This window comes from Erythrolamprus reginae, chromosome 3 (genome assembly GCF_031021105.1).
Source record: "Erythrolamprus reginae isolate rEryReg1 chromosome 3, rEryReg1.hap1, whole genome shotgun sequence".
In the NCBI taxonomy this organism is placed as follows: domain Eukaryota; kingdom Metazoa; phylum Chordata; class Lepidosauria; order Squamata; family Dipsadidae; genus Erythrolamprus; species Erythrolamprus reginae.
In genome coordinates, this window is record NC_091952.1 from 207,724,101 (window position 1) to 207,746,044 (window position 21,944).

General features: G+C 40.5%; 1 protein-coding gene across 1 annotated transcript in view; it reads left to right on the forward strand.

The window, feature by feature from the left end:
- The first annotated feature begins 3,763 nt into the window (after nucleotides 1-3,763).
- MAPRE2 (microtubule associated protein RP/EB family member 2) overlaps nucleotides 3,764-21,944 on the forward strand; it is a 79,314-nt gene continuing 61,133 nt past the window's right edge. The window contains exon 1 of the mRNA XM_070747726.1: nucleotides 3,764-3,875. The gene's annotated coding sequence lies outside the window, so the exon portion shown is untranslated. The remainder of the gene's footprint in view (nucleotides 3,876-21,944) is intronic.

A 21,944-nucleotide genomic window follows, 5' to 3' on the forward strand; every position in this document is an offset into this window, starting at 1 on the left:
TCAATCTGGAGAAGTACCTACAGTTTGGATTTGACAACAAATCTGCCATCAAGGGCAAAAATAAGTTGCCATGTCTGTCGTCCTACCAGTTAGACAAACCTCAGATCTTCAACCTGTCCTTCTGAATTAAAAATTGGCATTACACTGCAATAGCAAAAAAAGTAAATAAACTGAATCATGACCTGTCAAATCCTACAAACCTCAGGAGTTGGGCAGCATACAAATTCAAATGAATGAATGGATGGATGGATGAATGAATGAATGAATACAAGTCTAAAATTATAGTAGGTTTTACATCACATTTAAACGTATCAGTTTAGCCATGCAAGTGTAATTAATTACCGTAAAATCCCAACCCATCTGGAGATATGTTGGCTAAAGTTGGACTACAATCTGTCAATCGTAAGGATATTATTTATTCTGCTCCATTAGTAATTTCTTCACTAACTTCTACAGTAGATGTTTATTAACTTCCTATTCAATGTGTTAAATATTCAAAGAGGGAAATGATCATGAAAAGAACTTACAATTTTCTCTCTCTAACCTATAATTAGTTACTCAAAAACAAATTACGGTAAGTATAAGTTACTCTAAAGTAAGCATGTACAATATTGCAGGAATACAAAGCAAAATATTGTTGCAATTGTTTGATAGTATTTATTGATATATTTTCTTATGAAACCATAAGAAAAGAAATCCATAAAAAGACCAACTAATCAGTTATGGCTAAGTGAAAATTAAAGGTCATGTGACAATTTTATTAATGAGATAAATTCTATAGCTTATTCTCTTAATCATTCCACAATACTCGTTCCCCATACTTAAAGGACTTAAAATATCTCAAGAATGACAGGCTATGAGTTTGCAAACACAGAAACTAAAAGAAAAAAATCATGAGAAGAAAGTACAATAAAATCAAAATGACATAATTACAATACTTTCAGAATACTAATTATGCAGGTCCTAGATAACTCTATCCGCACTCTATCTTACTCTAATTTTATTACTTGAATATCCCCCTGATGAAAAAACAGCACAGTATAGCACTGAAAAATGGCATAAATAATGCTATTATCTGAAAAGTAATTCTCAATTTAATGCAACAAAATCATATCAAGTATTCACCTTTTGAGCCCGGGTCCATTTTATGGAGCAACCATTTTTATATCTTTGTAGCAGCCAACTAGTGGCTTTTCCAACTAAATAGTATCAGAGATAACTAATGTTACAATAAATCCAAAAAAAGGAGAAAGAGAAGGAGGAGAAAATCTGAAGTGACAATCATTAAATCCAACCTCCTCCAGGCAAATACTAAAGGAGTTGAGAGGAAACAATTAAATATTGGGTTCATTCCCTGCAGCTTTATAACTTTACAGCTTTTCAACTTTGTGCCTTTAGAGAATTAAACATGATGCCAATAAGATTGCACCTTTGCTCAAGTTAGTGAGGAAACAGTTGCAACTTCATATATATCAGGTATGGTGAAATTTGTTTTAAGTATTATTTATTATTTTACTGATATATATTATTATGAGAACTTCTGAGATTGAAAGACTGCAGTAGTTAGAATGTAGTATTTCAGGCTAATTCTGCCAACTGCCAGTAGTTGATCCTGATCAGATCAAGGTTGAATCAGCCTTCCATCCTTCTTAAGTGGGTAAAATCAAGAGCCAGATTGTTGGAAGCAATATGTTGACTCTGTAAATCACTTTAAAAGGGCTATAAAGCACTGTGGAGAGGTATAAAAAGCTAAATGCTATTATTATTAAGTCCATATTCTTCCTGGTTTTCAATGCCTTCTGGGAAACAATATGCAGGTGGGACCAAGTGGTAGTAAATAGAGGGAGGGGGCAGTTACACCTCAATTTAAGGATGAATTAGAGAAGCAGATATGGAATAATTTCTGTTTCATCTTCAACCTTCTTGATTGAGAAGGTGATTGCTTTGCTTCTTCACAAGGAAGCAATGGATTATCTGGACTTCAGTCATGTTGAAGTTTAGGCATTGTACTGAAACAGAGTTGAGAATGAATGTTAGTTATGCATTACTGTTGTCTTCATAAGCCATCCTAAGTCATATGTCAATTGGGCATCTACATAAATTGAGAAATGAAATGAATAAAGTCCAACGTGAGGATTATGAAACAATTGGGGGAAAGGTTACATGAAATGGAAGAAATTAACTTCAGTTCTCAGTGATTTGGTACAGATTCAAATTTACCTGAATTTAGAATGGGTAGACAAAAATAGCATAAAACGTGACTAAGACAAATCCAACCAGCAAACCAGATTCCAAAGGTTTTTGACTTCAAAGTTTAGTAAAAGGCTTTTTTCCCCCCTCCCTTCTCTCAATTAACTAAGAACCTGAAGGAATTGTCTTTTGTGCAGAGATCAAAACAACCTAGGCTATATTCTCTCTCTTATCCTATCCTATCCTATATACCAGTGATGGTGAACCTATGGCACGGGTGCCACAGGTGACACGCAGACCCATATCTGCTAGCACATGAGCCGTTGCCCTAGCTCAGCTCCAATGTGCATGTGTGTTCCGGCCAGCTGATTTTTGGCTTGCACAGAGGCTCTGGGAGAGTGTTTTGGCTTCCAGAGAGCCTGGAAGGGGTGTTTTTACCCTCCCCTGGCTCCAAGAAGCCTTTGAAGCACAGGGAGGGCAAAACATGAGCCTACTGGGCCAGTAGTTGGGAAACAGGCTGTTTTCAGCCTCCAGAGGGCTTCTGGGGGATGGGGGAAAGCTGTTTTTGCCCTCCCCAGGCATTGAATTATGGGTGATAGCGTATGCACACACTCTTTTGGCACCCGAGGAAGAAAAGGTTTGCAATCACTGCTATATACCATATCTATATCCTATCCTATCCTGCACTATATCCTATCCTATATACCAGTGTTTCCCAACCGTAGCAACTTGAAGATATTTGGACTTCAACTCCCAGATGGCTGGGGAATTCTGGGAGTTGAAGTCCAGATATCTCCAAGTTGCCAAGGTTGGGAAACACTGCTATATACTATCCTAATGTACCAGCTTTGATTAACTTTTTTTTAATTATTTATAACCGTTCTATATAAAGCCAATGGTAAAATGAATTCCTCTGAGAATTCACAAAATTTTCTTTAATGGAACAAAACATCTGTAATATTAAAAAAAAAATCAAAATTCAGGACTGCACTGCAATTAACGGCACACAAAATATGAAGTGCGGATCAGGCCCGATGACTTTGATACAAGTACCACTAGTCAACTTTTGCCCTCAACGCTTTTTGCTTGAAAGTAAGCCCAGGGCTGAGACAGCAGAATCCAAGGTGTTCTCTATTGGTGCAAAGAAAGGGTTGGGACTTCAGCAATAAAGGACGGGGCTAAGAATCCAATCCGGATTCGGCCAATTGTGATTTCAAAGCTGCGGTGATGTAGCAATTAAAATCCACCGTCATCCCCCCCCCCCCAGGAAAAGTGCGTGGTCCGCGCGCCCCTTCGCTCGTGCTGCACTCTTGCTGCAGCTGAGGTGGCCTCAAGTCAGGCCTCGGCTGAGCGAGAACACCCAGCCGGGCTTCCTCGGGGAGCCGCCGGCGTGACGGAGCTCTTTTGGCCTCTCTGGCAGCCCCCAGACAGACGCTTGAAGCAGCGCCACGCCTCCGGGGCTGAGTTGTGGCCGTCGCCGGCCTCACTCCCTGCTGCCGCTTCTTGCCGCCGCCGCTGCGCAGGGGGACCGCCCATCTCCAGAGCAGCCCAGCTTGCCCGCCCGGCTGACTCACGTGGCACTCGGGCGCAGCGGCAAGCGTTGCGGAGGCCGGGGAAGGAGGGGAAAACAAAAGGGAGCTGTCAACGCCGAGAGCTGTCAACGCCCGGTAGCTCGGCTAGAGCAGGTGAGTGACGGACGGACGGGCGAAAGGACTGGCGCTTCCCTTAGGAGAAGGGCAGGGAAGTCAGCCAGGGGCGGAATGGGACCCTTCTTCGACGGCCCTCCCACCTCAGGCGCCCCCTCAGAAATTGCGAAGACAACAGCCCGGTCTCCCGCCGCCTGGTATCGGGTTGGTGTTTCAGAGCCTGAGGCGAGGAAACGGAAGCGTTCCGCCGGACGCTGTTGGGTGAGGCGGGAGAAGGGGGTCGCCCCTCTGGCACCGCCGAGGCTCTGGAAGGGGCTTCCCGCGCAGAGGAAAGCGCGCTCCTGGTCATAGGGGAGCCGGAGGTTGGGGCGGGGCATTCCCAGAAAAACCTGAAGTTCGGACGGAGAAAGAGTTGAGTTGGGCGGGAGGGAGGAGGTTGCTTAGTAGGCAGGAACTGGTAGATAGGGGGTGGGGGAACCTTGTTGGAGGAAGGAGGTGAAGCTGCTGCTACAACCAGCAGGGAGACGCATCTACAGGGCAATCTGCTTTAAGGTGGCTTGGAAGGAACCACTCTGGGTGGGCGGCCGGCTGAGGTTAAAGCAAGAAATAGCTCAGGGGACAGAGGTAGGAGTGAGAAGAGAATTCTCTCTTGGCCCAAGTGTGATAGGACACACAAGGAATTTGTCATTAGTGCATATGGTCTCAGTGTACAAAAAAGATACATTTGTCAAGAATCATGAGGTGCAACACTTAATGATTGTTGGAGAGTACAAATAACCAATCAGGAAACAATATAAATTGTAAGGATGCACCCAAAAAGTTACAGTCATAGGTGGGAGGAGATAGGTGAGAGGAATGGTGAGAAGGCTAATATTAATAGCAATGCAGCCTTAGTGAATAATTTGACAGCAGTGAGAAAATTATTTGTTTAGCAGAGTGATGGTGTTGGGGGGGGAGGGAAACTGTTCTTGTGTCTAGTTGTCTTGGAGTGCAGTGCTCTATAGCAACGTTTTCAGGGTAGGAGTTGAAACAGTTCAGGTCCAGTATGCAAGGGATCAGTAAATATTTTCAGGGCCCTCTTTTTGACTCATTGCAGGATACAGGTCCTCAGTGGAAGGCAGGTTGGCAATAATTGTTTTTTCTGCAGTTCTGATTATCCTCTGAAGTCTGTGTTGGTCTTGTTGGCTTGCAGAACAGAATCAGACAGTTATAGAGGTGCAGATGACAGACTCAATAATTCCTCTGTAGAACTGGATCGGCAACTCCTAGAATGCCGAGCGGTCTTGATGGGTTTCAGTGAACGGTGTGGATCTCTGATCCTGGGATTGAGTTGAAAATAGATTTATTTCACCAACCTTGGGCTCAAAAATACAATGCTCACTTTATCTGGAATAAATATTCTGATTATTTTATGTGTTGTAAAAAATGTTGAAGGTAGGTCATTAAGCATAACTTTTGTGGGAGGTGAGCAATGGTAGTTGTTGAGCCTGTTGGGGCATTTTGTCATAGATTTGTATTTACTAAAGAACTCTTGGCCTTGAGGACATTTATTTCTACTTTCTAAACCTGCCATCAAACCTTTGGCAGCCCTGCTGGCTTTATAAGAATTTCTCAGTCAACGAGCCAATCCAATTCTAATTTTAGAAGAGTATTAATTCAGGAAATCGTGGTGTCAGGCTGAACAACCATCCTTTGTTTTGAGCACCAATGTGATAGTGACAGGCAGTCTGAAGTGGGGCCTTGTACTGGTTTTCTGCTGAAAAGTTTTTCTGTTCTTTTTGTACACAAAATGGCAAGGATGGGGGAATTGGCATAAATTGCATTCTGAATCTGCAATCTCTCCTGGTTTGGAGAATTGTGTTGTTGTTTTTTGCAAACTAAAAATGGCCAAGAATACAGGCAGGCAGGAACAGTTGCAATAGACATACTGGTACTTAGTAGAGTAATTTTGATTTCTGCTGTGGTTATGTGTCTGTTGTTGGAGCAAATATATCTCCAGTTTTGTTGATTTCAGACAAACACTTGCATACATAAAAACATCTGTACAAATATCCGACAGAGCAGATGGAATATGTTATAAATTAAATTGGAGATTAGCAATTAGATGCATATAGTAATATAAACAGTTTTAAAAAACAAAATACAGTAGCTGAAATCTCTAGATAGCCAAACTTTTCAAGTTCTCTGCTTTGTTATAGCCAATTTTGAGAGATTTTAGACCCTTTGTAATATTTAAATTTGTGTCAGTATCTTCTACAATATGTGAGTGGTGCATCCATCTGAATGGTTGGTGAAGCTTGATTTATGTCACAGGAACTTAGTTTCAATGATGGGAGGGCCTTGACACAGGAGTTCAGGTACTGTTTATTTAGATGAGCAGGAAATTTTCCAGGTGCATTATATTTTATAGTATATTTAGCATATTTTGAATTTTTTTTTTACCATTTGCTGAGGAAAGAGTATAAAACCATTAAATCTAGGATCTAAAATAATCTGATTTCTTTCTGTAGGAGTGTTTATCTACTTACAAATAAACTTGGCAATGTAGGCAATGTATGTGGGCATGATGGTATTTAATTTTCCAGGGCATAAGGATTTGCTTGTCAAGAGATATCTATTTTAAGGTGACCTTTTCTGGACATACAGCAATATCCTACTTCATGCCTTACAGATTAACTATGATTTGAAAACAGAAAATATAAGCTTTATGTTTCCCAAATATATATCACAGAATGAATCCTGTCTTATTACTATAATTGGTCTGCAACTTTTCAAAAGTAGCGCCAGTTACTTTGCTTCCTCCAACACCCATTAAAGTGATGAAACTCCTAGATTCCCATCCAACAGTGGGCTGCACTGAGAGTGCCGTTGAAGTTCTGTCCAGTGCTTCGTACCTTTGAGGCCTGAATTTATTTATTTATTATTTATTATTTGGATTTGTATACCACCCCTCTCCGAAGACTCGGGGCGGCTCACAACAAGTGTAAAACAAATCATAAATAATTCAATTAATTAAAATATTTAAAGATTTAAAAAACCCCATATACTAACAGACACACACACACAGGCATACCATGTATAAATTAAATGTGCCCAGGGGGAGATGTTTAGTTCCCCCATGCCTGACGGCAAAGGTGGGTTTTGAGGAGTTTACGGAAGGCAGGAAGAGTAGGGGCAGTTCTGATCTCCGGGGGGAGTTGGTTCCAGAGAGTCGGTGCCGCCACAGAGAAGGCTCTCCCCCTGGGGCCCGCCAACCGACATTGTTTAGTTGACGGGACCCGGAGGAGGCCCACTCTGTGGGCCTCTGTGGGAATGGGAAGAAACAGGCTGAAGCTGAACCAAAACAAGACAAAACTGTTGTTCCTCCAACAAAACCCTGATGTTTCATTTAAAGAAGTGGCATTGAATCTGAAAGAGCAAGTCCATACTTTTGATATCCTGACTTGCTTCAGCTGGTAACCAGGACATTTGACCAACCGAGCACTCATACAGCTGCACCTTCAGTTGAAAGACCTTGAAACAATAACTCATGCTCTCTTTATTACTTCGGTAGAGTATTGTGATGCTGTCTGCAGGAGAGTGTCTGCAATTGGTTCAGATCAGAATGGGACTGTTCGCCTCCTCCGCTTGGCTGTGCATATTTGGTTCCCAGACTTCTGCCCTCAACCTTTTGAATGCTGCCTTTTCTCGTTGGCTCTTTTTTCAAACAGGCTTAAAAGCCCGCTCACCGTGGCCTTTTGGATGCAGGGGATACTTTGCCGCCAGCCAATCAGAGGAGCAAGAATCCCACCTGCTTCTTCATTACTTTCTTTCCATTGCCCTCCACTCTGCCTGCATGTATGTGTTTGGAAGCAGCCCTTTTAGGGGAAGGAATTAGAATGGGTAGTCTTCCTCCACCAGCACCCCTGTGTGTGTATGTGTGTGGCGGGATGGGAAGAGGAAGATGGAGTCTCTCTCTTCCCCCATATGTGGGGGGGGCAGATGGGAAGAGGAGGGTGGAGTGTCTCTCCCGCCTGTGCGTGTGGTGTGTTTGTGTGTATGTGGGGTGGCAGGATGGTGTGGTGGGGTGGATGTTGCGTGCCTAGGCTCGCTGTCTCACCAGCTGGGCTGGCTCGTTGGCTGCTCTTCCCGAGACTTGTGAAGATTGCAACGCAAGAGTATATCCTGCAGCTGATGAGTATAAGTCTGATCTTTGATTAAAATAAAATAAAATAAAGGGTAGTGGGAGGGTTACGAGGAAGGAGCATTGTGGACAAATTCATTTGATCTAGCAATAGACGAGCTTGCTTCCTCCCCCGCCCCATGTGCGCCTGCCCAATCCTTTTCTGACATTTCCTCGGAAGTAAATGTAACCAGAACCATCTCCATCCTCCTGTTCCCACCCCTTCTTCATTCCTCCCTCTCTCTCTATCTCTCCCCCCACCAAGTGTGTAGTGTGTATGTGTGTGTACCTGGGGTGACGGGATGACGCAAGGGGGTGGATGTTGTATGCGTAGACTTGTGAAGATTGCAACTGAAGAGTTGAGAAAGAGATATTCAAGGTGCATAGGGTGCATTTTGGGGGTCAGGCAAAAACACAGGCCGATCTGAACACCCAGGCATGTCCCCCTCCAATCTAATTTGCTTTGTTTATTTGCTGATCAGACTTATACTCTTCAGCTGCAGGATATAGTCTTGCGTTGCAATCTTCACAAGTCTCAGGAAGAACAGCCAGCGAGCCAGCCCAGCCAGCGAGAGAGACTACGTGTGCAACATCCGCACACACACTCCCGCACCATCCCACCACCGCACATACACAGACACACACACCGCACACATGGTGCGGAAGAGAGAGAGAGAGGGAGGAATGAAGAAGAAGGGTGGGAATAGGAGGACAGAGATGGGACTAGTTACATTTAATTCCTGTTGTACATACTCCTGGTCAGTTGGAGGATGTTGATGAACTTGAGGACTCTGATACAGATAGTGTTTATGAATTAGTGGTAGGCCCGGGGTTACAGGTAGTAGAACAGGTGGGAGGCCAGCCACAGGATGTTGCTATGAGTCCAGAATCTAGCGAGGAAGAAACAGATGTTCGCTGGGTCAATCCTAAATTCAGAAGGGTCCAAAAACGTAAGGAACAGGTGTTTGGAAGAAGATATTAAGGGGAGGAATGGGTTAAATACTGAAGTGATATATTTGGTACATCAGGGGGCCAGTGGGGAAGAAGGGTGGAGTTTCAATGTTGTAGTGCTAAAATGAAAGGTGTTTTCATTCAGCTCCCCGAGCGAGCAAATTCATTCTGTTTTATTTTACAGTCATTTCTGCTGTTTTTGAATCATGCTGTGAGTACATAAATCTTGGTAAACGGAGGAGGCTGGGAGGAATGCATGAGGAATGTAATTAAGAGAGATAACGGGAGAAAAAGGAATGTGCTAGTATGAACTGCATTTTGAATACGGAAGGGAAGAGAAATAAAGATGGAGTTTCTTTGTTTATGAAATACTGCATTTAGTAAGAGTTATTTGTAATAGCTAAAGTTCTACCAGGTGCACATGGGTGGAGAGAAGCAAGGCCAGGGTGAATGGGCCACGGAGAAAACACAGTGCCCGAATGGTTGGGAGCAGAAGCCTGGGGACCAAACAGGTGTGGCCAAGTGAAGGAGACGAACAGTCATTAGACCTGGTTCAGATGCAGAGCCTGTATATTAAAATGGCATTATCTGCCATAAGAACCTGTGGCCAGCATTGGCTACAGATACTTTCTGGATGTAAAACTGCTGCTTTTGACTTGGTGCCAAGATATATTCAGGACTGTTTTTAATGGATACATCTAAAACAGGTGGGGTGGAGGGGGGACTGTTCTTTACTACTATGACATCAGGACAGAGATCAGGAGGAGTGTTTTTTCATAATAGTCCTGTTATCATGGAATGGCTTTTTCTGCTAAATTAAATTAGACCCTATTGGCCTTCCAGAAGCAAGTTAAGAGAGAGTTCTAGGTGGGAGACTTTTTTCAATTAGTTGAGGATTTGACAGGAATGTTTATATAGTTCCTCCAATTATACTGCTGATTTTATGTTTGGCATAATACCTGTTATAATTATACCCTGGTGTTTTATGCTCTATGCGCAACTGAGTCATACAGCTGCAGCAGTTACAAATAAAATACACTCTGTCTCTATCCTTGTGAAAATATGAACTACAGTGATCCCTCTATTATCGCGAGGGTTCCGTTCCAAGACCCCTCGCGATAATCGATTTTTCGCGATGTAGGGTTGCGGAAGTAAAAACACCATCTGCGCATGCGCGCCCTTTTTTCTATGGCTGCGCATGCGTAGATGGTGGAGTTTGCGTTCCCCGCCGCCCACGCAAAGGGGAAACCCCGATTCGGCTCCTCGCTGCTGCTGCGCTACCGAGCAGATCAGCTGCTGGGCGGCCGAAGGAACCTTCCCTGGGTCTTCCCCCTCTTGCTGGCGGGTGGGCGAGCGGCAGGCATCAGCGAGGAGCCGGGGTTTCCCATTTGCGTGGGTGGCTGGGAAGACCCAGGTTGGGGGTTCGGGGGGTGCCGGGAAGCCCCCCAGGCCGGCTGCGACCTTTTAAAACAGCCGCGCCGCTTCCCAGCTGAGTCCTGAAGCCAAACGCGGAAGTTCGCCTTTGGCATTTGGCTTCAGGACTCAGCTGGGAAGCGGCGCGGCTGTTTTAAAAGGTCGCAGCCGGCCTGGGGGGCTTCCCAGCACCCCCCCGAACCCGGGTTGGGGGTTCGGGGGGGTGCTGGGAAGCCCCCCAGGCCGGCTGCGACCTTTTAAAACAGCCGCACCGCTTCCCAGCTGACTCCCGAAGCCAAACCCGGAAGTGGTGTTTTTTTTTAAATTAATATTTTTTTAAAAATCGCAATATAGCATTTCACGAAGATCGAGATCGCGAAACTCGAGGGATCACTGTATATTGTTTCTAATTTCTGCATTTAGAGTATACTGTAGAAATGTATGAATATTTTAATCATTAATCTATTTCTAAAAAAGAAAATATCAGAGTAACCCATTAAAATTATCTAACTGTTCGCCCACAGCAATAATTCCTGCAAATGTGATCAGCAGAATCAGAACAAATGATTTGAAGTTTTTGCCTCTACTTTCATTAATACCATTGTTGCTCTTGTAATAATCTGCTGCATGCTTGAATTAAAAATACATTCAATGTCTAGTTTACAGGATTTAGCATATCAGTACATCAATCACTCCCAAAGCCATGGCAGAAAATAGATTGTACTATTATACTAATGGGCATAGTATACTCTTCAAGTGCCTTGTTGTTGTTGTTAGTTGTGAAGTTGTATACGACCCATCACAACCTTATGGGCAATGTTCCTTTGGGCTTCCTGTCCTCTACCATTCCCCGGAATCCATTTAACTCTAGCCACCTCATTTGCTGTCCTTCCCTTCTTCTTTTGTCCTCAATCATTCCCAGCATTAGGCTCTTCTACAGTGAGTCCTTCTTTCTCATTAGATGACCAAAGTATTTGAGTTTCATCTTCAGGATCTGGCCTTCTAAAGAGCAGTCAGGATTGATTTCCTCTAGGACTGACCAGTTTGATCACTTTGCAGTTCAAGGACCTCGCAGGAGTCTTCTCCAGCACCATAGTTCAAAGGTCTCAATTCTTTGGCGCTCAGCCTTCCTTATAGTCCAACTTTCACAGCCATACCTTAAAACTGGGGAAACCATAGCCTTGACTATACACATTTTTGTTAATAGGGTGATGTTTCTGCTTTTTAATATTCTGTTTAATATTCTGTCTAGATTTGACAGCTTCCTCCCAGGAACATCTTTTAATTTCTTGGTTGTAGTCCACATCTATGGTGATTTTGGAGCTCAAGAAAATAAAATCTATTACTACCTCCATTTCTTCCCCTCTATTTGCCAGGAATTGAGAAGGCCAGATGGCATTATCTTAAAGTTGACTTTCAAGCCGACTTTTGCACTCTCCTCCTTCACCCGCATCAAGAGGCTCTTCGGTTCTTCTTCACTTTCTGCCATTAGAGTGGTATCATCTGCATATCTGAGGTTACTGATATTTCTCCCAGCAATCTTAATTCCAACTTGTGATTCATCTAGCCCCACCTTTCTCATGATGTGCTGTGCATATAAGTTAAATGCCATATGCATAGACACTTTCAAATGTTATAAGTAAAAAATTTCAAAATGCTCATAAATGTCCAGGCCCACAGCCTGAAATTCAAGCCTGAAGGGGCTCAAGATTACTTAGTCTTCCACCTTTCCAAGGTTGGTAAAATGAAGACCCAGATTAATGGGAGTAATATGTTAACATTGTAAACCGCTCAAAGTGCTGTAAGGTACTATGAAACAGTATGTAAGTGCTATTGCTATAACTACATGTGATTACAATCTTTTTCTTATTGGATACTCTGGGGAGAGGGATGTTTTCCCAATTAATGGTAGGGTTTGTAACAGTTATTTATTTATTTATTTATTTATTTATTTATTTATTTATTTATTTATTTATTTATGAGAATAAAGTTTGAAACAAATGGAGATTTTGCTTGAATCTTGAACTCTATGATCTAGTATTATACCTGGAGCTAAATAAAGCATACCTCATTTTAAATATACAGTGTTCCCTCGATTTTCGCGGGTTCGAACTTCGCGAAAAGTCTATACCATGGTTTTTCAAAAATATTAATTAAAAAATACTTCACAGGTTTTTTCCCTATATCACGGTTTTTCCCACCCGATGACGTCATATGTCATCGCCAAACTTTCATCTGCTTTTAATAAATATTTTTTTAAAAAAACTTCAATAAATAAACATGGTGAGTAATAATCTAAATGGTTGCTAAGGGAATGGAAAATTGCAATGTAGGGGTTTAATGTGTTATGGGAAGGTTTGTGATACTGTTCATAGCCAAAAATAGTGTATTTACTTCCGCATCTCTACTTCGCGGAAATTCAATTTTTGCGGACAATCTCGGAACGCATCCCCCGCGAAAAGCGAGGGAACACTGTATAGCAAATACTTTTTAAGGAAGGAAATATGTTTCTAAAGGAAGGAATAGATTTCAAAGCATAAACAAACTTTGAGGAAAGCCCAGTAGATATAGAGAAAGGAAAGTCAAGGCATTTCTATTTAATGTCCCATATTTCTCATATTTATTTTGCAAATAGTATTGTTACATGAATTACAAGTCATAAAGTGGATCAAATCTTTTTTTTAGATATGCAGTCATTCAAAAACTGCTCAGTATTCTGTATCCCATTTCTGGATTATTATTATTTGTAACTCTCATAGCTATTGTTCCCTTGTTTATATTGCAGTTAGTCATAATAATATAATTTTACTAGCAGCACAGAGCAATTAGCATGAAGTGAATCCTTTCAAATGTGAGTTTTGAATTTACCACTCAGCTGATGCAAATGCTTCAGATAAAATTTAAATTTAAATAAAACAGAAAAAAAACAGTTACAGATCCTAGAAAGGTTATTTTAATGATTCATAGAAAGAATGTTTGCAGTTCTGCCCTTGTTATTTGCATCATCTGTTTTCAATGAAACCCCCTCTGGAGGTTGAGGATATATGTGGAGTGAGGTGTGGGAAGATGGAATATATATACCCCAGGGGTCGCCAACCTTTTGGACCTCAGGGACCACTAAATTCATAATTTTAAATCCCACGAACCACTGGAGGGGGTGTCAGCTGTCTTTTGGGCCTATCTGTCTGCTTCTGTGAGGCCTGCTAGTGGGAAGCCCGAGAGAAAGTGCCTGGTGCAGGGATACAGCCTGGAAACCACTATTGAAATCTTTCTCTCAAGAAGCTTGATCAAGTTGAGTAAAGGAAAACGAAGATAGGCAGACTGATGGTGGCTTTCTGATGTTGGTAGGAAAGTCAGTCCCATATCTTCCTAACGCTCTAACACAACAATACCCATCATTAACCATGCAAAACAAAAAATCAAAAACCCTCGCATACAAACACCCTCAAATGGATGATTTATTTTATTTATTTTTATTTATTTTTATTTATTTATTCAATTTTTTTATGCCGCCCTTCTCCTTAGACTCAGGGTGGCGTACAACATTTTAGCAATAGCACTTTTTAACAGAGCCAGCATATTGCCCCCACAATCTGGGTCCTCATTTTACCCACCTCGGAAGGATGGAAGGCTGAGTCAACCTTGAGCCGGTGATGAGATTTGAACCGCTGACCTTCAGATCTACCTGATACCTCTAACAAAGATAACATTTGTTACAAATTGTTACAAATTCAGTAAATCCATCAATGATATAGAAGAATGCAACAAATGCCAGATATGCCTAAACTACGCCCATAACACCTGCCTGGAAATAAGCAAAAACATAACCAATTTCCTTAAAAAAGCTTCCACCTTCCTTCATTTTTGCCCTACGTGTCTACCCAAACTTTACAAACTGATCACCATGTCCAATAAATTTCTCAATCTTGAATCAACCTTATCTGCACAAAAAGATTACATTGAATCTATGGAAGCCCGTATTAAAACACGAATACAAGCATTATTCACATCCTTGGCCAATAAAATCACAACCCAGGCAAAAAGAAATTCAATAGACCTAAATCACACTTCAATACAGCAACAAACCCTCAACCAATAACCCATCATCCACCACCACCATCATATGATCAACCACATCAACCACCTCCTCATCAACACACCAAGCACCCAAATAACATATCCCTACTAACCAAAGACACCCTTGAAAGAGAACAAAAACGTAATAATGTCATCCTATCTGGACTAGAAACCACTAATGAACCTGATATCAATAAAATTCGCAATATCATTGCACCAATATTCCCTACGGATGAAATCATTCCAGTGTCCAGAGACGGCCCCGAGTTCAAATACAGAGATGGCTCAGCAGCACCTCAATTTTGCAGAGTCGTTTGCAAAAATGAAATTAGCAAACGTAAATTCATCAACACTATAAACTCCATCAACCGAAATGACTCTAACCCCAAAAAACTTCGTGCAAGGCCAGACCTATCCATATTACAATAAATACAATTCCGTGAACTTTGTGCTGAACTTAAAAAGCATCAAGATCAACGACAAACCAACCTATACATCGACTACCAAGCAGATTACATTAGGACCATGACCCACATCCCAGAATCCCACCCTCCAAACTCCATCATCCAAAACCATCCTAGCATACATCTCTCCATCAACAACTCTCCATCAACCAAGCACAATCCACCATAAACCTCAACCCTCCAACAACTATTGCTCAAATCCACCATAACCACCTACCCACCTCCAACCAAGACCAACTCCCAATCAACCAAGACTGGGATGCATGCCCCTTACTTCCTCATCATCAACCACTTCTAACATTAAATGTAAACTAATAAACTCAAGAAGCATTGCTAACATAATACCCAAGCTCCTTACCTTACTAAAAACCGCCAAATACGACATCATATTTATATGTGAAACATGGTTAAACGTATCTCTCCCCAACTCCATTATTACAATTTAATGTACTTCCTCAAATAAACAACCCCAAGAACAAGACAACCAATTTCAACTTTAAAAAGGCCAACTATGAAAACATAGAATCTTATCTCTCATCTCTTGACTGGACCACAATATTCTCCGGCTGTATCACTGTAGATGACTATTACAATATATTTTTGCTTGAAATCCAAAGAGTCATAAAATTATATGTACCTCTAATATTCACCAAGACCAAGAAAAATAAATTACCCATAAAAATAAGAAAGCTGCAATCCAAAAAAAGATTACTCTGGAGTAAAAATAAACAGGCCATGTTGCAAACTTTAAAAACCGCTATAAAAATCTATGTCATCAAATAAAGACTGAATGTACCAACTATCACATTAATCAAGAAGAAAACCTCCTACGTACAAAATCAACTCATGCCTTCTATAACTTTGTAAACAATAAACTCAAAGACTCTAGATCCATCCCACCCCTTAAAGGACCTAATGATAAAGAGTATAACATTGAAAAAATTAAAGCCAACCTCTTTAACACCAGCTCTGTCTTTGTTAACAGCAATGGCTCATGCCCAGCATTTCCTTCAATGATCTAACACAAATTGAATTTACAGAGGAAAATGTTAAAAAATCATTACACAACCTAAAACCTTCCCTTTCTTGGCCACATTTGAGATGTCTAGCTACAATGGATAGCAACGCTAGGGTTGATCCCAGCCGCTTCTCTCTGCTAACAAGTGGCCAAGCTAGCTGCCTAAAGGACCCCATCCTGTCCTTGGGAGTCAAAGCGTTGAAGCGCAAGTGGCACGGGAACTTTGGCCGGGCTCCTCCAGAGAAATTCAAAGATTTTTCTGTGGTCCACCAAAATTTTCTTGCGGACCACCAGTGGTCCTCAAACCACTGGTTGGTGACCAGTGATATATACAGTATCTGCCCAGAATAAACTCATATTGAGTTCAATAAGGAGCCCAGGTGACATTTATTTATTTAATTTATTTATTAGATTTGTATGCTGCCCCTCTCCGTAGACTCGGGGTGGCTCACAACAAACATAGAATACATAATAAAACAATTTGATCCAATTAATAACAGTTAAAAGACTTTAAAAAACGTCCTAAAAGCTTTAAAACATTCAATTCTAATTCACTCAATCCATAGATTATTCTAAACACATTAGTTGGTCGGGGTGGGGGAGAGAGAAATCTAATGGCCCCAGGCCTGGCGGCAAAGATGAGTCTTCAAACTTTTTTGGAAAGCAAGGAGGGTGGGGGCAGTGCGAATCTCTGGGAGGAGCTGGTTCCAAAAGGCCAGGGCCCCCACAGAGAAGGTTCTTCCCCTAGGCCCCACCAGCCGACATTGACGGGACCCTGAGAAGACCAACTCTGTGGGACCTCACTGAACGCTGGGAAGGCTGTCTCAGAGATAATCTGGTCCTATGCCATGTAGGGCTTTATAGGTCATAACCAACACATAGTGGTTAAAGTGCAGTATTGCAGGCAAACTCTGACCATAATCTGGAGTTTGATCTTGATGTGGCTCAATGTTTATTCAAACTTTGATTCTGAGAATGCTTACATTGTAAACCACCCAGGGAGTGTTGCAAAGTGCTGTAGACTTGTATATAAGCTTAAATGCTATTGCTATTGCTGTGAGGCTTACCTTTGATTAAGTGGTAGAGGTTTATAACCTTATTGAGGTTAATGGGGTGTATATTGTGCAGTCTGTTATTTCTCCCAAAGTTGTTATTCCCTCTCAGAAGATCTCCAATGGCTCTTAAGACAAAATTTCTGTGTGGGGAATGGGATGCAGATGGAGGGACCTGTTTATCTGTATTCAAAAGGAATACAACCCCTCCCTCTATTCCAAAGGAATGTTAATTGTAAATTAGGCAGGAATAATGCATTAGATTAAGAAAAATAAACTCTAAGACTTACTCTGGTAGTATTTTATGCTTTGATTTTAGAAGTTTAGTGAAATAGTCTTGTAATAGGAGATAAGGTGAAATTTGATGGGCTGTTATACTGTGCTAGAAAGGCATATAAATTGCAACATTAATACTCAAAAGAAATCCACCTAGGTGTGATTGGAATACAGTTCTTCTTCTAAATTGTTGTGCTTTATAAACGCTGGCTGAATTGCCACTTTTTTTCCCAGCATGAGTAATACAGGAGTCTGATGTTAAAATGCATGTTAATAATATTTTATTTTTATAGTCAACCATCTGTCTGTTGAAGGTTAGGTTATTATTAGTAATTCATCAACAGAGTGTGCTAGACATTCTACAGAATGCAGAACTGAAACAGGGTGCCTGCCCAGTAGATTTTTAAACTAAGCAGAGAATGACAGTAGGAAAGATCTGGATTTGATTATGAAGTAGATGAACAAATCCAGAATAGATAAATCAGAGTGGAGTCAGGAAAACTATTGAAGAAAGATTTAAGAGTAGGGAAACAACTTATTGGGTAAATACATTGTTCTGCACTGGGACAGAAGACATCACTGTTGAAGGATAATCCAGTGTTACTCCATCTCTTTGTTAATCCTTAAGACTTATCAGTGGAGACTTGCAGAATTGTAGAATATATAGAAAGAGACAGTTATAAGTGTCTATGTTTCTTCTGAGTATGAATTAATACTGTGAGAAATTCTGAAAAGAAGATAAGAGGCAGGACACCAGAGAAGTTTCAATAGCATGTCAAATGTTTTTGTTTACAGTTTAATAAACTTCAGGACAGCTGGATTTTCCATAAGGATTCTTGTGTATTGGAATAATCGGAACAAAGGGACTAGTATATTTCATCTAAACAGGCCTATTTGACATTTGAGGAGTCTTGCTATCCTCTTAAAATAATAACCACAAAAAGGTTATAAACTTGAAAAGTTTACAGCCGAATAAAATGGAACCTGAAGATAATACAGAGAAACAAAAGAATAAATGTCAAAATTGACAGTTTTAAAGTAGAGATCATTGATTTGCTGGTTAGTTTTTCTAACACTTTTTTGACTTCCAGAAATAAAAATTGCATTTGCTATTACCCTTATGTTATCTGAAATATACTCTTCCCATTGTAGTTTAGGTAGTCTTAACTTTTATTTTGAAAAGGCATTATTTCAAATGTCTTAACCCCTAAGTAATGCAAACTCTTCCTTTAATCATACTTCTTTATATGAATCAACACAGCATAAACAATTTGTGGTTGCAGAGTGAGAGAAAAAATGGTGCTCCACCCAATAAATGAAATAAATGCTACTTACGAGTCTCTGAATAGATTATGAGTACTGCAAATAATTGGTCTTTAATTAGGATGACATTAAAACTACATGACCAAAGGTTTGCATTTAACTTAAATGAGCTATATCATGCTTCCCAATGGAGTGCCATCCAAATCATTTGAAATACAACTCTTTGAAATCACAGCCAACATACAGGAAAATCCATTTTATGTGGGAGTAAAGGTTGCTATATCAATCCATTCATTAAGCTCTGGTGAAGTACTAAGTGATTTAAAGAGAGCAAGCATTCTCACTTTAAAAGGAGGAAAGAAGGACGCAGGGAACTATAAACCAGTTAGTTTGACATCAAAATCAGGGAAGATTCCAAAGCAGATCTTAAGCAATTGATCTGTAAACATCTTTAAAACATTAATCACCAGACGTTACCATGGATATGAAAAGAACAGATCTTGACAGACTGTGCCACATTTTTTATCAAGTTGTTTCCTATGCAATATATTGTTTGATTTCAGAAAAACATTTTGCAAATGTATAAGGAAATGCCTTGCCATTCGGATTTGGTTATCTTTGGAGGGACTTAAAAACTACATCCCCTTCAATAATACATAATCAGACAAAAGATCTTTGTAGTATTCACACTTGGGAACACTTGCCTTCCTTAGGTACAAGTAAGCACAATCCTGTTAGCATGTTGTAAACTAAACTGTATTCTTTCAATGAAGGTTCAGCGCCAGTTGATTTGATAAAAGTTGCCTCTGTTACAGATATTTTTATTGTGATTTCTTCTCGTTATATTTAACTTATACATTTTGTCCCTTGTGTTATGTTTTGTGCTATTAGAGTCTGCAAAGAGGCAAATGCAATTTTAGGATGCATCAAGAGAACCAAACAGGGAGGGTGAATATAGGACATTTTCATGCAGATAATGTGCATTAATTGGAAGCATTGGGTATTTGGAGTGATATCAGTAAAATAGAATGTTGTGGGTGGAAAAGAGAGTCTGCTTTAAGTCAAGCTCCATTCCTGTTAACCTCGACATGTCCAAGTGTTTTCTTGGTAACTTTGTTGAGTCATTTTTATCCCAGCTTCATTTTGCAGCTCAGAATGGCTTTCATAGCATGCTGTCTACCATTTTTTCACCACCATTAGATAAAGTATAAAGTGAATTGAGAGACAATGCTTATCTCAGTCATTTAGTGGGCATGCATAGTTAAGAATGAAGTCCATACTGGTCCTCCACTGCTTTTTTTCCATTAAGATTTTTTTGAGTAGCTTCAGTCCTTGGATTCCTATGCTATCTCTTACAAATACTAACTATTCATGACCCCACTATACTGTGCATACTATGCAAGGTCAGCCAAGTGCTGCCAGCTATTGGAAAATGTTTTATGTTAAATATAACTGGGAACTGGTTTATAGTTTCATGTGTTAACTAAATCAAAATGTCTTTTCAAGAATATCCAATTTTATTGCCATAACTATTTTTAAATAGTTAACTAGATAAGTTGCATAATTTCTTCCAAGACAAAGTTGATGAAGTGACATGCAGTTTATGAATGTTTGTGTATTTTTTTTAAATTTCCAAGACACCACAATATTTTTGTCATTAAAACTGCACAGCATGACTAGAGAACTGCAAAAGCTAGCCCATTTTTCTCGTAACTGAATATTATATGGTCCTATCACTCAGTTCCTGTGTGGTCTTGCTTATGGAGCAAACCTTTGGCCTAAAGGAGAAATGCAAAATTATACTAAGTAGGAGCCAAAATGTTTGAGAGCTGGTGTTATTTAGATTCAAGTCTTATAGTCTTAACTATGCCTATACAGTGTTCCCTCGATTTTCGCGGGTTCGAACTTCGCGGAACGTCTATACCACGGTTTTTCAAAAATATTAATTAAAAAATACTTTGCGGTTACCCCCCCCTATACCACGGTTTTTCCCGCCTGATGATGTCATATGTCATTGCCAAACTTTCATCTGCCTTTAAATAACACTTTTTAAAATAAACTTTAATAAATAAACGTGAGTAATAATCTAAATGGTTGCTAAGGGAATGGGAAATTGTAATTTAGGGGGTTAAAGTGTTAAGGGAAGGCTTGGGATACTGTTCATAGCCAAAAATAGTGTATTTACTTCCGCATCTCTACTTCGCGGAAATTCGACTTTCGCAGGCAGTCTCGGAACGCATCCCCCGCGAAAATCGAGGGAACACTGTATAGCCTTTCTTTTAAAGAAAAAGATGTGGATTCTGGTGCTGCAAGGTTTGGTGACTTTTGTAAGGCAGAGAAGAAAGAAAGTCCTCTATCTTATCTGTGCCCCCCCCCTCCAAATTCTAGACTGATAGTACAGTAATTGACTTTTTTTCTAGGCTTTCCATAAAATGATTATTCCTCATAAATGCTTAAATTTCAAAATGGCGTATTGCTCACCTTGCAATTTTATTATATAAAAGTCCAATGGAGGTTTTATGAGCTAACTGGAATCAGTCATGCAAGTGAAAGAGAATGCAACTTTATTGTTACATGATCTACAATGATTGCTTGCTCTCTGGTTGTTCTAATTGACATAGAAACACATGAAAGGATCCCCTGGGAAAACAATGTAAATTGTTCATCTTTTTGTAGTCTCTAAAAGGAACATCCTTCCTCCATGCAAATATAGCTCTTTCTTCCCTTCTTATTCCTACATTCCTGTGATACTAGAATATTATTTGAAATAATGGTAGGGGAGTGCCATCCATGTGGCTTTTATAACAACACATGGATAAATAATAGTACGATGCAACACAAAATGATAAAGAGGTTAGCATTTGGCAGAAAAGACATGTGGAGAATTTGTTTTGTGTATGTTTATTTATTTTTATCCTGCCTTTTTACATTTTATAAACAATTTAAGGTAGTGAACATACCTAGTCCTTCTTCCTCCTATTTCCCTCTCAACAACTACCCAGTGAGATGAGTTGGGCTGATGATCATATCTGATGATTATTTCTAAAGTCTGTCCTTTTCAGTGATGTATCCAACTTTTCATTACATTTTATTTAATGTAACCATCCTTTCCTTTCAGCTTAAGCTCAGTTAGTCCTTTATTGGTCAAAATATATAATTACTTGGGCTATATCAGTGATGGCGAACCTATGGTACATGTGTCCAGGTGGCACACAAAGCAATATCTCAGGGCACACGAGGCATTGCCCTATGTCAGCTCCAGTGTGCATGTGCGCTTTGGCCAACTAATTTTGAGCTCCTGGAGGGTGGGGGGGAGGCCATTTTTGCCCTCCCCAGGCTTCAGGAAAGCCTATGGAGCCTATGGATGGCAAAAAATGGATCCAGCGGGCCAACTGCAAGTTTGGAAATCAAGTTCCAGTAGGCCCGTTGTGC